Source organism: Nerophis lumbriciformis, linkage group LG20 (genome assembly GCF_033978685.3).
Source record: "Nerophis lumbriciformis linkage group LG20, RoL_Nlum_v2.1, whole genome shotgun sequence".
Lineage (NCBI taxonomy): Eukaryota > Metazoa > Chordata > Actinopteri > Syngnathiformes > Syngnathidae > Nerophis > Nerophis lumbriciformis.
The window spans coordinates 28249754-28267304 of record NC_084567.2 but is presented as its reverse complement, the minus strand read 5'-3'; the positions used below and the strand labels follow the sequence as shown (position 1 = coordinate 28267304).

The window sequence follows — 17551 nt, the reverse complement described above, 5'->3', positions numbered from 1 at the left end:
GAAGTCACAAAGTGCATTATTTTTTTTAATATGCCTCAAAACAGCAGCTTGGAATTTGGGACATGCTCTCCCTGAGAGAGCATGAGGAGGTTGAGGTGGGCGGGGTTGGAGGGGCGGGGTTGAGGTGGGGGGGTAGCGGGGGGTGTATATTGTAGCGTCCCGGAAGAGTTAGTGCTGCAAGGGGTTCTGGGTATTTGTTCTGTTATGTTTATGTTGTGTTACGGTGCGGATGTTCTCCCGAAATGTGTTTGTCATTCTTGTTTGGTGTGGGTTCACAGTGTGGCGCATATTTGTAACAGTGTTAAAGTTGTTTATGCGGCCACCCTCAGTGTGACCTGTATGGCTGTTGACCAAGTATGCCTTGCATTCACTTGTGTGTGTGAAAAGCCGTAGATATTATGTTATTGGGCCGGCACGCAAAGGCAGTGCCTTTAAAATTTATTGGCGCTCTGTACTTCTCCTTACGTCCGTGTACACAGCAGCGTTTTAAAAAGTCATACATTTTACTTTTTGAAACCAATACCGATAATTTTGAAACCGATACCGATAATTTCCGATATTACATTTTAAAGTATTTTTTATTATTATTATCGGACATCCCTAGTTGTTTGCATTGTTTACCTTTAAACCGGAAACAAAAGTCATGCTAGACTGTTATACATAAATAAATACGATTTACCGTATTTTCCGGACCATAGGGTGCACCAGGTTATAAGGCGCACTGTCGATCAATGGTCTATTTTCGATCTTTTTTCATATATAAGGCGCACCGAATTATAGGGCGCATTAAAGACCATATGACCATATCACACCAATTCTCAAATCCCTTCAATGGCTTCCTGTTCCACTCAGGATTGAATACAAAATCTCCCTACTAACCCACCAGTGCCTCCATGGAAATGCCCCCCTCTATCTCAAAGAACTACTCACCCCCAAATCCTCCACACGACACCTCCGCTCCGGACAGGCTAACCTCCTCCAACCTCCGAGGACAAAGCTACGAACAATGGGAGACCGGGCTTTCTGCTCCGCCGCTCCCAGTCTGTGGAACGCTCTCCCTGACCACCTGAATGCACCACAGACTGTGGATGCTTTTAAAAAAGGCTTAAAAACTCTTCTTTTTTTAGATATATGCATACTAGTTCTAGCTATTAGGCTGTTTTAGTTTTAATTTTTATTATCTTTTTATTTATATTTCTTTTTAATACACTGTAGCACTTTGAGGTTGTTTACTCAATGTAAAGTGCTTTTTACAAATAAAATCTCTTATTATTATTATTATTATTAAAGGAGTCATTTAATGTTGCATAGATTATGTTTTACAGATCATCTTCAAGCCGCTTTCTGACACTCGCTTCCGGATGCGCCGTTTTGTGGGCGGTCTTATTTACGTGGCTCACCTTCGACAGCGTCTTCTCCCCGTCATCTTTGTTGTAGCGGTGTAGCGTGCAAGGACGGGAGTGGAAGAAGTGTCAAAAGATGGAGCTAACTGTTTTAATGATATTCAGACTTTACTTAAATTAATAACGGAGCAGCATCTCCTCATCCGGAAACAACAACACCGGAAATGTGTCCCGTGAAAAAACGTCTGACTGGAACTCTAATAACTAAAGTTCCTTGGGTGAATAATGTAAACTCACTACACCGGTATGTTTTAACGCTTTCATGGCGAGTTTACTGACAGATATAAGTAAGAACTTTACACTACTTTATATTAGAAATGGCAACAGCGGAGGATGAATGTCCCATAGCAAGAAGATAGAGAAAAAGAAGAAGCCTATCGACTACAAAGGCGGACGCACACAATTTTTCATGATTTATGCAGATCCCAAATACAGATCAGCAGGTACCAGAAGGTAAGAAAAGTTACTTTTGCATAATATTGTGAAACAAAACGGCAGATAATATGTCTTACCTTATACACACACCATAATAATACTTGTATGTTTAATGCGCCGACAATCCATCAAGCGGTTTGGCTTCATAGCTTACCAAAGTCGTATTAAAACATTTTGATAGATTTTTGAGCGCCTTTTTGTTCTATATTTCCAAATGGAACATATAAAATGTTGTTGTTGTTTACTTGAGTCATATTGCCAACATATTGCAGTCTACACGTATCTCTTATGTTTGACTGCCATCTACTGGTCAGACTTATCATTACACCATGTACCAAATAAAATAGCTTAATAGTAAATAGTAAAGTCTGAATGTCATTAAAACAGTTAGCTCCATTTTTTGACACTTCTTCCACACCCGTCCTTGCACGCTACACCGCTACAACAAAGATGACGGGGAGAAGACGCTGCCGGAGGTGAGGCACGTAAATAAGACCGCCCGCAAAACGGCGAATCTGGAAGCGACTATCAGAAAGCGACTTGAAGATGATCTGTAAAACATAATCTATGCAACATTTTGACCAAAGAACCACCATTACATGTTATGTAGACCACAAGGAAGTGTTTTATATTTAGAAAAAAATTATAATAATATGACTCCTTTAATGCGCCTTATAATCCGGTGCGCCTTATATATGAAAAAAGATCAAAAATAGACCATTCATCTGCAGTGCGCCTTATAATCCGGTGCGCCCTATGGTCCAGAAAATACGGTACATATTTCCCCAATGCTGATGTACATTTCAGTGGGTTTTACGGGTTCAATCAATAAGAACAATGCTCTTTCTGAATCGTACGTGGCAATGCAAAGGTGTGTTAACACAGTGGATGGAAATATAAGAAGTCATCATTTCAGAGACGAAAGTCTCCCTGCAGGGCGTGATGATGCAAACAACAACAATCAGAACGCAGAGTCTCGGGACTTTTAGAGGACACTGCCAAATGTTTTGGCCTCCTCTCACTCTTGAACGCACTTCATATCGATTTGTAGCGGGAAAGCAATTAGGAGATAAACTACCAGGTGGAGTGAGAGAGAGAAGGAAAGATTGGGTGGGAATGAGAGAACTAGAGGAAGACTACAACTGTAAGATTTAAACCAGAAATTTGTGGAACCTCTTTTAAGACTGGCACGCACATAAGGATTCTCTAAATCTTAAGAGATGTTTTATCTGCGCAAAGATAAAAAAGTGGTGAGCAGTGTTGATAGTTATGTGTGTGCTATGATAATATTAGCACACATATTCTTTTCAATCATAGATCTTGACTCAAAGCCATAAATCTCAAGCAAAAAACTTTGATTTATAAGGGTGGGCCTACATTTAAATATCGATAGTATTTATAAAGGTGATAGTGTTGTCCCGATACCAGTATTTTGGTACCGGTACCAAAGTGTATTTTGATACTTTTCTAAATAAAAGGGACCACAAAAAAATGGCATTATTGGCTTTATTTTAACAAAAAATCTTAGGGTACATTAAACATATGTTTATTATTGCAAGTTTGTCCTTAAATAAAAAAGTGAACATACAAAGACAACTTAGAATAGAAGAGAATATATCTTTATTGTCATTGTACATTGTACAACGAAATTGTATGCAAAACTAATTTAATTTAGTGCAAATAAACTTGTCTTTTATTAGTAAGTAAACAAACAAAGGCTCCTAATTTAACTGCTGACGTATGCAGTAACATATTGTGTCATTTATCATTCTATTATTTTGTCAAAATTAATAAGGACAAGTGGTAGAAAATTAATTATTAATCTACTTGTTCATTTACTGTTAGAACTCTCTTTTAACATGTTCTATCTACACTTCTGTTCAAATCATACTTGCCAACCCTCCCGGATTTTCCGGGAGACTCCCGAAATTCAGCGCCTCTCCCGAAAACCTCCCGGGACAAATTATCTCCCGAAAATCTCCCGAAATTCAGGTCCGCTTTCCCACAATATAAACGGCGTGCCTGCCCAATCACGTTATAACTGTAGAATGATCGAGGGCGAGTTCTTGGTTATGTGGGTTTATTGTTAGGCAGTTTCATTAACGTCCTCCCAGCGCGGCAACAACACACAACAGCAGTCACGTTTTCGTCTACCGTAAAGCAGTTCGTCTGCCGTAAACAGCAATGTTGTGACACTCTTAAACAGGACAATACTGCCATCTAGTGCATTTGATGAAAGCACTTTTGTGCGTGCCACACAACAATGCATCATCAGAGAGGGTGTTCAGCATGGTTAGAAAAATAGTGACAGAGAATAGAACAAGGATGGACAATTCAACCCTTAACTCAACAAGTATATGTGTAAATAAATGAACACTGAAATTCAAGTATTTCTTGTATATATATATGTATATATTTATATATATATATATATATATATATATATATATATATATATATATATATATAGCTAGAATTCACTGAAAATCAAGTATTTCTTATATATATATATATATATATATATATATATATATATATATATATATATATATATATATATATATATATATATATAAAATACTTGACTTGGTGAATTCTAGCTGTAAATATACTCCTCCCCTCTTAACCGGATCGATACCCAAATTTGTGGTATCATCCAAAACTAATGTAAAGCATCCAAACAACAGAAGAAAAAGTGATTATTACATTTGAACCATACTTGCCAACCTTGAGACCTCCGATTTCGGGAGGTGGGGGGGTTAAGAGGGGAGGAGTATATTTACAGCTAGAATTCACCAAGTCAAGTATTTCATATATATATATATATATATATATATATATATATATATATATATATATATATATATATATATATATACTGTATATATATCTACATCCTGAAAATATGCAAACAAAACTGGGTTTAGATAATTGATACTTCAAACTTGCATAAATAAATCTTAAGGAATATAACATAACTTGGCTTCTGAGAGCTTCAAAATGTAATGAATAAAAGGCTAAAGTTGTTGATAAACAAACAATTATTTGAATAATTAAATATGGTCATTTTAAATGAATTATTATGATCATTTAAAATTAATTATTTCCAATATGTTTATTTTAACGTAAAATTCTATGGCCGGATGTAATAAGGAGTCAGAAAAAATACAAATAAAAATACAATTAATTTTGATGTTTTTAGCAAAATATAGTAAAAATGTATTTAGTTTTTTTTTTTTAAATTAATAAATATATGTATTTTTAGGTAATATAAACATAATAATACAATGTATCTCTAGTCTGGATGATTTAGTTCTTGTCACCCTGTTGTCCTCCCGTCTCTTCCCCAAGGATGGCTCCATGAGCTGGGCAAACGCCTGGAGATGCCCTACGTCAACAACACGGTCGGCGGCCCGTCGGTGCGCAGCTCGTACATCGCCGCCCTCTACTTCACCCTCAGCAGCCTGACCAGCGTCGGCTTTGGCAACGTGTGCGCCAACACGGACGCCGAGAAGATCTTCTCCATCTGCACCATGCTCATCGGCGGTATGCCGGACGCCTCGTATGGAATAACGTGATTGGGCAGGCACGCTGTTTATATCGTCGGAAAGCGGACGTGAAAAAAGGCTGTCCTCACTCAGGTCCGCACGGCTGAAAAATCGGGAGATTTTCGGGAGAATATTTGTCCCGGGAGGTTTTCGGGAGAGGCGCTGAATTTCGGGAGTCTCCCGGAAAATTCGGGAGGGTTGGCAAGTGTGTTGGGCAGGCCGCAATTGCCGCTGTTTTATCTACTTGCGGGCGCACCTGCCTTCCTCCCAAGTGGTACCCCAAATACTGTACTTCCCTCTGGCCAACAGCACACTTCGCCGGGTTGGCGGTGAGCCCCGCCTGCCTCAGTGACTCGAGCAGCGGCAGTAGACGCACCCCCCAATCCTCCTCCGGCCACGCCCATGCCTCCGCCGTGGCCACAAAAATGTCCATGAAGGCCTGGGGATCCTCCGTCTCCCCCATTCATTGAACGGAGACGGCCGCCGATGCCGAATTTGGGCCTGCTGGGCCAGCTGGAGTTGGAGCGCCTCTATTTGGTTTTGGCTGGTCGCCGTCACCTCAGCAAAAACCCGCGCCAATGCTGCCAGGGGGTCGGACTCCGTCATCTTTGACCAAGTTCGTTTGGGCGTCAAAATGTGAAAGTTTCCCTCTGGTGTGGGTTCTCCTGGCCATCAAATCTTCGGGAGACCGGTAGATAGTTTGAATCAAGTCTTTTTATTGTCATGCAGCGATTACTTTCCAGCAATATATGTTGGGGTTCTTTCTCAGTCTTGCGTCTCTCGCCCTCGCTCCAACTCCAACTCTCCTGTCTCCGTCCGGCTGCTGCTAATAAAGGCAACAGGTGATCAGTAGGGATGTCTGATAATGTTTTTTTGCCGATATCCGATATTCCGATATTGTCCAACTCTTTAATTAACGATACCGATATATACAGTTGTGGAATTAACACAGTATTATGCCTAATTTGGACAACCAGGTATGGTGAAGATAAGGTCCTTTTTTTTTAAATTAATAAAATAAAATAAGATAAATAAATTAAAAACATTTTCTTGAATAAAAAAGAAAGTAAAACAATATAAAAACAGTTACATAGAAACTAGTAGTTAATGAAAATGAGTAAAATTAACTGTTAAAGGATAGTACTATTAGTGGACCAGCAGCACGCACAATAATGTGCGATACGGACTGTATCCCTTGCAGACTGTATTGATATATATTGATATATAAAGTAGGAACCAGAATATTAATAACAGAAAGAAACAACGCTTTTGTGTGAATGAGTGTAAATGGGGGAGGGAGGTTTTTTGGGTTGGTGCACTAATTGTAAGTGTATCTTGTGTTTTTTTATGTTGATTTAATACAAAAATTAAAAAAACATACCGATAATACAAAAACCGATACCGATAATTTCCGATATTACATTTTAAAGCATTTATCTCTAGTAATTAGATAACAAGGATCCACCTGGGCCATCTACTCACCTGTCGCTGTCTTCAAGGCCGGTCCTTGCACACCCCGTTCCGCGGCAGGCCCGCAGGCCACGCCCCCCTCCACAATCGTATCTTAAATGCTGTCATCAGGCTAAACATGTAGTGTCTTCTCACGGATAGGGCCATCACCTTTGCATACCAAGGTCCAATTTTACTGCCTTTTTTCCACGAGAACTAATCCAATCCACACCCAAATGTCAGTACTAAAGGGCCCTATGTAATAACATGTGCCCTAACTGAAATGCTACTATTTACTTAAAACTGGTGGTTTGCTTTCTCCAAGATGAATATAAACATTCACCGTATGCAAAACACAATATGAGGTAATTAATTCACTTCGTTTTCTCTTTCAACGCCTTTCAGGTAATATATAGTATACAGACTATGTGTCATTAGAATGCGTGGCTCCCTATTTAAAACGACTATGTACATCCATGCAAGAATATTGCATTATACGTAACCTGTTTCTATCATCTACATGTTGTCCAGTTAATCTACAATGCTACATGCTTATGTATGATTACATTTGTCAATGTACTGTTATTGGACTTACTGTTTCATTGACTCCACTGTTGCCATACACTGTAGGAACTGTGCCTGCCATTAAATATAGTTTTGGGTGAATCCTTCTGTATATGTACCATCGGACCAAAGACCGGTTTCTGTCTCCGATAGTACAAGTAGTTACATTGTCTCAAGAAAAGTTAAGTAAACACTTCTTACTTCTTCAGATGATGACCTATGCTGGTTAATACAAAAATTTTTTGGTCATTGAGTTGGACCCTAGAATGTTTTTGTTTGGACTACAACTGCTGCCAAGGCAAATAAAAATGTTGGACTCGCGCAGGTAAACCTCTTAACATGTGTGGAGAAATACGCTCACGTCACAGGCTGGTGGTAAAACTCATTTTAGATCGGGGGCCACATGGAGAAAAATCTACTCCCAAGTGGGCCGGACTGGAAAAATCACGGCACGATAACTTAAAAATAAAGACAACTTCAGATTGTTTTCTTTGTTTGAAAATAGAACAGGCACATTTTGAAAATATACAAATCATAATGTTGTTGGGTTTTTTTTACACTTACATATTGTGGTTATAAGCATTCTATCTTTATTTGTCCTTATTTATACTTTCTGAATAAATGATGTGATAATGTTTATCAGTCAACTCCATCCATCCATCTTCTTCCGCTTATCCGAGGTCGGGTCGCAGGGGCAGCAGCCTAAGCAGAGAAGCCCAGACTTCCCTCTCCTCAGCCACTTCGTCCAGCTCCTCCCGGGGGATCCCGAGGCGTTCCCAGGCCAGCCGGGAGACATAGTCTTCCCAACGTGTCCTGGGTCTTCCCCGTGGCCTCCTACCGGTCGGACGTGCCCTAAACACCTCCCAAGGGAGGCGTTCGGGTGGCATCCTGACCAGAGATGCCCGAACCACCTCATCTGGCTCCTCTCGATGTGGAGGAGCAGCGGCTTTACTTTGAGCTCCCCCCGGATGACAGAGCTTCTCACCCTATCTCTCAGGGAGAGCCCCGCCACCCGGCGGAGGAAACTCATTTCGGCCGCTTGTACCCGTGATCTTGTCCTTTCGGTCATGACCCAAAGCTCATGACCATAGATGAGGATGGGAACGTAGATCGACCGGTAAATCGAGAGCTTTGCCTTCCGGCTCAGCTCCTTCTTCACCACAACGGATCGATACAGCGTCCGCATTACTGAAGACGCATCTCAAGATCCACTCTTCCTTCACTCGTGAACAAGACTCCGAGGTACTTGAACTCCTCCACTTGTGTTAATTTTCAATCTATCAAGATAAAAAAAAAACTATCAAAATCAAATTACGGGATGGTACTTGTGTAGTTTGCTCATTTTCCTCGACTGGCGCACTAACATGTGGTTTATTTTTTTTACATATGTAGCATAATCTACAAAGATACAAAGAATTGCTATTGTGACATCTACTGGACACATTTAGAACAGCAGTTTCTTTCATTCAAAACCTTCGCCTCATTTTTATAGTTAGCAAACTCATCCCGTGGGCAGGATAAAACTGCTGTTATCAAACATGGCTTTGTGCAAATGTATATTTGTTTTTCCTTCTGTTCACTACTTTTGTTTTACCACTCTTTTTGAAATGGAGCGGATAAAACGTTTGACACCAAAAACTCAATCGATTTTATGATTATTTCAACGCCACCATGGTTTGGAATCCCATTATTAGCACTTCCCAAATACACAAAAACAGGTGACACACAAGGCAAGAAAGGTGGGGTTTTCAAAATATGACCATTGAATAAACTATTCTTTCGAACTCCAAACGTGATCATTCACATTGAACAACTTGCAACGTCTGTTGGTTTATCTTGATTTTATTTTGTACAAAGTTCCTGAGCCAAAGATGACTACTTTCAACAACAGAAGTGAGTTATTAACAGAGCAAATGCATGAAATATCCCCTGGATCATGAACACACTAATGTTTATTTCCTGGGTATACAAATGGGAGCCATTGGATGGAATGACCCTCAAACGGGTTCCACTGTCATCATTTATTAATCTTTGTTCTATTATAAAGCCTTAAAATTACAACCCAATCTCTTTTTCCACTGCATTGCTTGTTGCAAAAGGCCAAACGGTCGTTTTTCTACTCTGATTTTCACTTTTGTAGCACTCTGTAAGATATATTTTTAACGTAACAACTTGACTTGCAAGTAAATTTCATCATCTTAAGAAAGATTTCAAGAAAGAATCTGACTGTGTCGTCAGTTTTGTAGCTTAATGAGCGACAGATGGTGTGAAGCAGCTGTCTTCATCAGACCTGCTTCCCTCAAAATGAGTGTTCCTGGAAATTAGTTTATTTCTTTTTTTTAGGCTGATTGAAAAACATGCAAAAACAAAGTCATTTGATATTACTAATGGGTCTGACTTATTGTGAAATTTACTTGTTGGATCTATGGATTCCTGCATGTCTAAAATAAACTAGATTTTTTTTTTTGATGGGCCTGCTATCTGTGCCTTGGACATCTTCGCCGGAAGCCGCCGTACTTATTAGATGGTGCAGAGTGTCAGAATCCGTGAGTTTTAGGTGTAACTGTGCAAAAAGAGCTACGGCATTAGCCTAAAACGTTAGCATGCTCACATTAAAATGCTAACATTTGGCATGTGTGCTAACGATGGCATGCTAACAGTTAGCATGTCTCACATTTCAAGTAACACGGCTGTAAGGCTGTGGAAATGGAGAAAGTGTAAAATTAGACGAAAAAGTTAGCATGCTTAAGTTAGCCTGCTAGCATGCTAACGTTAGCACACTAACAGCTGTCCATACTTGCCAACCCTCCCGAATTTTCCGGGAGACTCCCGAAATTCAGCGCCTCTCCCGAAAACCTCCCGGGACAAATATTCTCCCGAAAATATCCCGATTTTCAGGCGGAGCTGGAGGCCACACCCCCTCCAGCTCCATGCGGACCTGAGTGAGGACAGCCTTTTTTCACGACGGGAGGACAACAGGGTGACAAGAACTAAATCATCCAGACGAGAGATAAATTGTATTATTATGTTTATCTTACCTAAAAATAAATATATTTATTAATTAAAAAAATAAAAATAAATTTTTACTATATTTTGCTAAAAACATCAAAACTAATTGTATTTTTATTTGTATTTTTTCTGACTCCATAGAATTATACATTAAAATAAACATATCTGAAATAATTAATTTTAAATGATCATAATAATTCATTTAAAATGACCATATTTAATTATTAAAATAATTGCTTGTTTATCAACAACTTTAGCATTTTATTCATTACATTTTGAAGCTCTCAGAAGCCAAGTTATGTTATATTCCTTAAGATTTATTTATGCAAGTTTGAAGTATCAATTATCTAAACACAGTTTTGTTTGTATATTTTCAGGATGTAGATATATATATATATATATATATATATATATATATATATATATATATATATATATATATATATATATATATATATATATATATATGTATATATATATATATATATATATGTATGTATATATATATATATATATATATATATGTATATATATATATATATATATATATAAATGTATATATATATAAATGTATGAAATACTTGACTTGGTGAATTCTAGCTGTCAATATACTCCTCCCCTCTTAACCACGCCCCCAACCCACGGAGGTCTCAAGGTTGGCAAGTATGCAGCTGTCACATACCAAGTTATATGACTCTAGGGCAGATCTGGGCAAATTAAGGCCTGGGGGCCAAATGCGGCCGTTGAGCTTTTCAATCTGGCCCGCCGGACATTCCCAAATAATTTTTTTAGATCTTTAAGATGGAAACTAGCTGCCATTATGATGTGCAGTGATGTTTTCTAATGACCGTAAGTCTTCAACTATACAAAGTATTTCAATGGTTGGAATCTGCGCTTATGGATGATATACCAGTTACTATGGTAATCTAATTAGTTACTATGGTCATCTAATTAGTTACTATGGAAATCTACGTCACAGCAGCTCAGACGAGGCACCAAGCAGTGTGGGTGGGAAGCGTTTCCACAGACGCGGAAGGAGATTTTCACAACAAAGTTCTAAAGCTTAGTGATATATAGAATAGAATAGGATAAAAAGTACTTTATTGATCCCTGGGGGAAATTCAGCAAATATCAGATGTATCAGATTGTAAGTGAGTTTATTTTGTACCCTTTGCGTTCATATTTCACTGTTTGTTGCATTTTTGTTGCGTTTCACTTGATTGTAAAATATGTTGATCGAAAGAGGGTGTGATATTCATATTTTGTCAATATTCAGTGTTTTATCGTTCATAGAAAAATTTAAAAATTCCATTACGTTTTTAACGCGGTCTGTCAGAACGTTTTTAGCATTCAATCAGACATTATTGTGAGGTTTTGTATTAGTGTTCTTAAAAATAGATATACCGGCCCCCAGACACATTTTTTTCTCTAAATGTGGCCCCCGAGTCAAAATAATTGCCCAGGCCTGCTCTAGGGTAAACGGTTGCAAAATTAGCTCAAAAAGATACAAACCCTGTTTCCATATGAGTTGGGAAATTGTGTTAGATGTAAATATAAACGGAATACAATGATTTGCAAATCATTTTCAACCCATATTCAGTTGAATATGCTACAAAGACAACATATTTGATGTTCAAACTGATAAACATTTTTTTTTTGTTGCAAATAATCATTAACTTTAGAATTTGATGCCAGCAACACGTGACAAAGAAGTTGGGAAAGGTGGCAATAAATACTGATAAAGTTGAGGAATGCTCATCAAACACTTATTTGGAACATCCCACAGGTGAACAGGCAAATTGGGAACAGGTGGGTGCCATGATTGGGTATAAAAGTAGATTCCATGAAATGCTCAGTCATTCACAAACAAGGATGGGGCGAGGATCACCACTTTGTCAACAAATGCGTGAGCAAATTGTTGAACAGTTTAAGAAAAACCTTTCTCAACCAGCTATGCAAGGAATTTAGGGATTTCACCATCTACGGTCCGTAATATCATCAAAGGGTTCAGAGAATCTGGAGAAATCACTGCACGTAAGCGGCTAAGCCCGTGACCTTCGATTCGTCAGGCTGTACTGCATCAACAAGAGACATCAGTGTGTAAAGGATATCACCACATGGGCTCAGGAACACTTCAGAAACCCACTGTCAGTAACTACAGTTGGTCGCTACATCTGTAAGTGCAAGTTCAAACTCTCCTATGCAAGGCGAAAACCGTTTATCAACAACACCCAGAAACGCCGTCGGCTTCGCTGGGCCTGAGCTCATCTAAGATGGACTCATGCAAAGTGGAAAAGTGTTCTGTGGTCTGACAAGTCCACATTTCAAATTGTTTTTGGAAACTGTGGACGTCGTGTCCTCCGGACCAAAGAGGAAAAGAACCATCCGGATTGTTATAGGCGCAAAGTTGAAAAGCCAGCATCTGTGATGGTATGGGGGTATATTAGTGCCCAAGACATGGGTAACTTGCACATCTGTGAAGGCGCCATTAATGCTGAAAGGTACATACAGGTTTTGGAGCAACATATGTTGCCATCCAAGCAACGTTACCACGGACGCCCCTGCTTATTTCAGCAAGATAATGCCAAGCCACGTGTTACATCAACGTGGCTTCATAGTAAAAGAGTGCGGGTACTAGACTGGCCTGCCTGTAGTCCAGACCTGTCTCCCATTGAAAATGTGTGGCGCATTATGAAGCCTAAAATACCACAACGGAGACCCCCGGACTGTTGAACAACTTAAGCTGTACATCAACACATGCACCTCCTGGTACCCTAGCACCTCCAAAACCCTCAAATCTAGACTCCAGAACAAGCTAGTCAGATTACTTCTAGACCTCCACCCCAGATCACACCTCGCTCCTACCCACTTCTCCAAAGTGGGCTGGCTCAGGGTGGAAGACATAGTAAAACAACTTGCACTGAGCCTCGTCTGTAAAATCCGCTACACCTCCCTGATATCGAAGTACATGTCAAACTACTTCCATAACGTAAATGACCGCCATAACCACAACACCAGGGGGAGCTCCACTAACCACGTTAAACCCAGATTCCGATCTAACAAAGGTCTTAACTCATTCTCCTTCTATGCCACATCAATATGGAATGCACTCCCAACAGGTGTAAAAGAAAGTGCATCTCTATCCTCCTTCAAAACCGCACTAAAAGAACACGTCCAGGCAACTACAACCCTAGACTAACACCCTCCCCCCACCACATCCCACCTCCCCGGATTGTAAATAATCAAATGTAAATAATCAAATGTATATACTTGTTCTTATGCTTTCTGAGCTCACTATGTTCACTGCTCGCTGTCCATATCCTACCAAGTCAGACCTACACTGTTTCATTGTCCATTTCTCAGATGATATAATTGTTGATGACTGAAGTGCTGATATCAACCAAACCTAACCCCCTCCACATCCCACCCCCCGGATTGTAAATAATGTAAATAATTCAATGTATATACTCTGATGATTAACTTGTGTGATGACTGTATTATGTTGATAGTATATATTTATACCATGAATTGATTAACGTGGACCCCCGAATTAAACAAGTTGAAAAACTTATTCGGGTGTTACCATTTAGTGGTCAATTGTACGGAATATGTACTGTACTGTGCAATCTACTAATAAAAGTCTCAATCAATCAATCAATACAATATTTCCTTTTTGTCAAGTCCATTTTTGTTCACAAATACAGTAAAATATCAATAAGCAAAGGGAATTAAAAAAAATAAAGAAGTAAATAAAATGAAGTAATAAAATTAAAGAAGTAAATACAATGAAATAATAAAAGTGTACAAACAGGGTAAAACTGTAATAAAAGTAAAATTGTTCATTATAAATAAATATGTTAGAATAAAGTCAAGTAAATAATACACATTTGGAAATTGAGGATTTACACGTAAATACTTAAAAATAATCACCCATTTGATTCAATTAGCTGTTGTGTAGCTGCTGGTGCCCAAGAGCCTATAGCCTACTATCTTTACCTTTTTCTTAATGAATTGACTAAATTACAAAAAAGGCCAACCTTGTGTGATTATTGAAGGACATAACTGTCGAGCTAAAAGTAGAACTGATTGTATCAGATAATTTAGATGCAAGCAGATCTAATCCAATACTTGTTTTATTTTTTTTCCAGATACCTGATATCATTATTAGATCGGGACATCCCTACTGTTTGCAATGCAGCAATCTATTAGATCTGACAAATCCAAAATAATATATTTAGGATTTTTTTTTTAATTTTCAATAACAGAAGAAAAGGCGAGAGAGCCACAGAAAGTGCTGACCTTGCATTCATGATTTAGATCAGACCAACAACAAATGAACAAGATATACCAATTTGATCTAATTACTTTTTCTGTGTGCTGATTGTGTGTATAAGTGTGTGTGTTTGACCGGTCAACATTAGGTTGAAGGTGTTCTTAACCTTAAATGAGGTGTGTAGTTTTGAAACCTCAGCTAATGTGAACAATGACTGCCCCCTAGTGAACATACTAAACAACAACAGGTATGTGTTGAATGACCACCAACAGTTTAAAAAAACATAGGAAGGCAATTATATTTTAAGAATGTTTTCCTGTTCATCTCTTTGGATCCTAAGCATCAAAATAACCTAAAGTGTGTCGGTCATTTCTAGGTGAGCATTGGTCTAGTGTCCAGAATGTCCAGACCATAGGGCAGTGTTTTTCAATCTTTTCTGAGCCAAGGAACATTTTTTTCATTGAAAAAATCCCAAGGCACACCACCAGAAGAAAACATAAATAATTGTTTGAAGATTGTTCTCACAATTGTTGGATATAAATTCAAACCATAACCAAGCATGCATCACAATAGCTCTTGTCTCAAAGTAGGTGTACTGTCACCACCTGTCACATCACCCCGTGACTTATTTAGATTTTTTGGGTGTTTTCCTGTGTGGTGTGTTTTAGTTCTGGTCTTGCGCTCCTATTTTGGTGTTGATTGTCATGGCTTGTACGGATGTACTTTGTGGACGCCGTCTGCTCCACACACTGTAAGTCTTTGCTGTCGTCCAGCATTCTGTCTTTGTTTACTTTGCAGCCAGTTCAGTTTTAGCTCAGTTTTGCTTCAATGACTTTTCTTAGCAGCACTCGCCTTTTGTTTATTTTCGGTTTAAGCGTTAGATACCTTTTTACCTGCAAACCATCGTCGTCGTTCCCAACATCTACAAAGCAATTAGCTACCTGCTGCCACCTACTGATATGGAAGAGTATTACACGGTTACTCTGCCGAGCTCTAGACAGCACCGACACATAACAACGGCACATTTGCGGATTATAATTACTGGTTTGTAAAAAATATTTTTAACCCAGTTAGGTGAAATTACATAATCTCCCACGGCACACTAGACTGTATCTCACGGCACACTAGTGTGCCGCGGCACAGTGGTTGAAAAACACTGCCATAGGGTGTATTGGATTATAAGGCGCACTCCCGAGGAATGGTCTATTTTGTATCTTTTTTCATGTATTAAGCGCACCGGATGCGCCGTTTTGTGGGCGGTCTTATTTACGTGGCTCACCTTCGGCAGCGTCTTCTCCCCGTCATCTTTGTTGTAGCGGTGTAGCGTGCAAAGACGGGAGTGGAAGAAGTGTCAAAAGATGGAGCTAACTGTTTTAATGACATTCAGACTTTACTTCAATCAATAACAGAGCAGCATCTAATAAGTATCATTGATGAGCATTCTTCAACTTTCTCAGTCTTTTTTGCCATTTGTGCCAGCTTTTTTGAAACATGTTGCAGGAATCAAATTCCAAATGAGCTATTTGCAAAAAATAACAAAGTTTACCAGTTCCAACATTAAGTATCTTGTCTTCACAGTGTATCTAATTGAAAATAGTTTGTTTATGATGTTTTGTAAATGGACATTTCATAAAATGTTGATATTTTTTACTTTTTTGCATGATAACAGAGGGAACATGGATGGATTGTTATTTATAGGTAATTATTGTATCGGCTCGTTGCATGGCCACTGAACTGAAATAAGTTTGGTTTAGACCACAGGTATCAAACTCAAGGCCTGGGGGCCAAATCTGGCCCGTCACATTATTTTATGTGGCCCACGAAAGTCAGGAAATAATATACATTAATTAAATGTTTAATCTTTTCTTACTAAATATATTTATTTCCCTTTTCACATTAAAAATCATGTATTGTATGCAATTGCAAATCTTTTAAAGTTCAATTTGATCAAAATCTAAATATTATATTATCATGAATTCCAAAAATATTTTTTGTTAAAATAAAGATAAATACTTTACTTAAATATCTGCTTGACTTATGATTTCAAAACAAATAATCACTCAAATTGTAGACTGTAAAATTGACAATAGATTTTACGGTTAAATTCCGCCGACTGAGTTTTTTACTGTAAAATCAACTTTGGGACTGGTTTTTTTTTCATATACAGTTAGACACTAAAACATTAAAAAAGTAACAAAAAAAACATTGAAAAAACAAGATTTAATGGGAAAAAAACAAGGCAGAAATGTTGCATACATTTTACAGCTAAAAACAGTGGTATTGTTTTTCCATTTATTCAAAAAAAAATGTATATGCTGTAAAATACCCACTAATTTTACTGTAAAAGTGTGGTGACTGAGCTGCCAGTTTTTAAAGTAAAATTTAAAAAAATGCAGCTTATTTAAAAATAATATAGCATATACACGTATATTCATATATTACTCACTTAAAAGCGGCAAAACTACGATGAAGCCCTCAGTGAATAGGAGTTTGACACCCCTGGTTTAGACCGTGTGAGTACCAGTAAAATGTTTGTTGTACATCACAAAGTCCTCACAGACTATCAGTAAAAATAAAAAAGTGTAACAATACGTGACATAATGTAAAACAAACTGTGTTCTCTCGTGGGCTACTCTATCAAGTCTTGCTAAGCCCCGCCTTTAAGGTACTTTCTAACCAATCAGAAGCCATTTATTTTAAACAACTTGTAGTAATTTGTCCTGATCGTTGTCTTTTAAGACCCATCACTTACGCAAATCAAACATCATATACTATATAGTTAGCTTGAATCAAATTTTTGTGTAGTGTCGATACTTGTATTAAGTAATACAGTAGAGGGGTGCTTAGTTACAATGATGATCCCATCGCAG

At 38.3% G+C, this 17551-nt stretch overlaps 1 protein-coding gene across 4 annotated transcripts in view; it reads left to right on the top strand.

Annotated features, from left to right (window-relative positions):
* The window catches only part of whrna (whirlin a), a 350775-nt gene extending 344988 nt beyond the window's left edge, over positions 1–5787 (top strand). The window contains exon 13 of one of the 4 annotated variants that reach the window (XM_061980754.2): positions 5190–5787. The gene's annotated coding sequence lies outside the window, so the exon portion shown is untranslated. The remainder of the gene's footprint in view (positions 1–5189) is intronic. The other 3 variants (XM_061980751.2, XM_061980752.2, XM_061980753.2) reach the window with 3 other exon arrangements.
* Positions 5788–17551: the final 11764 nt, after the last annotated feature.